Consider the following 1,521-nt stretch of genomic DNA (forward strand, 5'->3'; position numbering starts at 1 on the left):
AGAGAGAGAGAGAGAGAGAGAGAGAGAGAGAGAGCGGCGCTACAAGTCCCGATTCAGCTAAAAATCATGGCTTTGGAGGTGTACTAGTAGGCATTTTTGGCTTCTTCAGAAACTCTTACAACTATTTCATCGCATAAGAACCCCCTAAAGCCCTTTTTTTCCCCACACACCAGGCATGTTAGTAGTCATCAAGATATCCTCATAAAGTCAATGTTTTACTTTTCTTTATCGCCCGTTTTCTCAAAACGCAGTTTTTCTGTATAAATCTATTTTTTTGAATAACTCCACCATTTTTCACCCAATCTTCATGAAATTTTCACAGAACGAAGAGAAGAAATTCGTCTGTTCGTCTGTTGAATTTTCAATATATGGAATAGATTTTTGGTGGTGGTGTCTGGCGTGTGGATTGTCACAAAATTTTGACAAACATGAATACTACCTCTAGAAAAAATTCATTAAAAATGTTCCAATTCGTTTTGGAAAAATTCAACACACTATTTTGTCTGCTAACAATATACAAAATGACAACCTATTTCCATGAAAAATCAGAGATGCATTCACTATTAAACATGTCAACAAAACACATTATGTTCGCCGTCTTCAAGGCAGCGAAAGTTTTTTCACGAATTTGAAGACTTTTCATGTGTGTGAAATTTGGAACACCTTGACCCACAATAACCTTCAGATGTAGCCCCCCCCCCCCTTTTTTTTTTTAAATTTTTAAATACACACCCATATGCTTTATCCCTCTTTCCAAATTTCTCTGTCTGTCTCTTTGTCTCTGTCTGTCTCCTTCCCCCGTCTCTTCTCTCTCTCCCTCCCTCTCTCTCTCTCCCTCTCTCTCCCTCCCTATCTATCTATCTCTCGTTAATGTACCCCCAAAGCTCCAGTTTCAATCTCTCGATCAGATCTCAATATCAGAACCGCCACAGGCAGTTGGTAGGAAGAGACACAAAAATGGGGTGTGTCTGTGTGTGAGTATGGGGAGGGGGGGGGGGGGGGGTGTCAGGGGACAGTGACCATTTTATTGGATTCTTTTCCAAAGGTTACCATGGTGACCAGCCCTGGAAATAAGAAGGTTCGAAGATGTTTCATGTTTTAAAGTAGAGAAAAAGTTACGTTTTCTTCAGACTTCTAGGACCTGAGCAAACAGATGACCCTCAATCTACACCCTTTTGTTTGAGACTATCGACTTCATATTGAGAAGACCATCGACGTATTAACCCTTTCAGGGAGCACATTTCTTCCTGTTTTTTTAAGGGTTCTTCCAAAAAGAAGCAGAACTTCGTTATTTCACTATATCTTTCAATCCATAATTTAGTTTTCTTTATCTAAAGCTTGAAAAGGAACGCTCTCTTTCTCTCTCTCTCTCTCTCTCTCTCCCTCTCTCTCCCTCTCTCTCTCTGTCTGTCTCCCCCCTCTCTCTACAAATACTCACAAAAACACAAAAACAACCGACAAACAAGGTTTCACTTCACATACCACAAACAAAGCCGGCCCTGCATGCACTCACCACTCAGC

Source organism: Aplysia californica, unplaced genomic scaffold, assembly GCF_000002075.1.
Source record: "Aplysia californica isolate F4 #8 unplaced genomic scaffold, AplCal3.0 scaffold00806, whole genome shotgun sequence".
NCBI lineage: Eukaryota > Metazoa > Mollusca > Gastropoda > Aplysiida > Aplysiidae > Aplysia > Aplysia californica.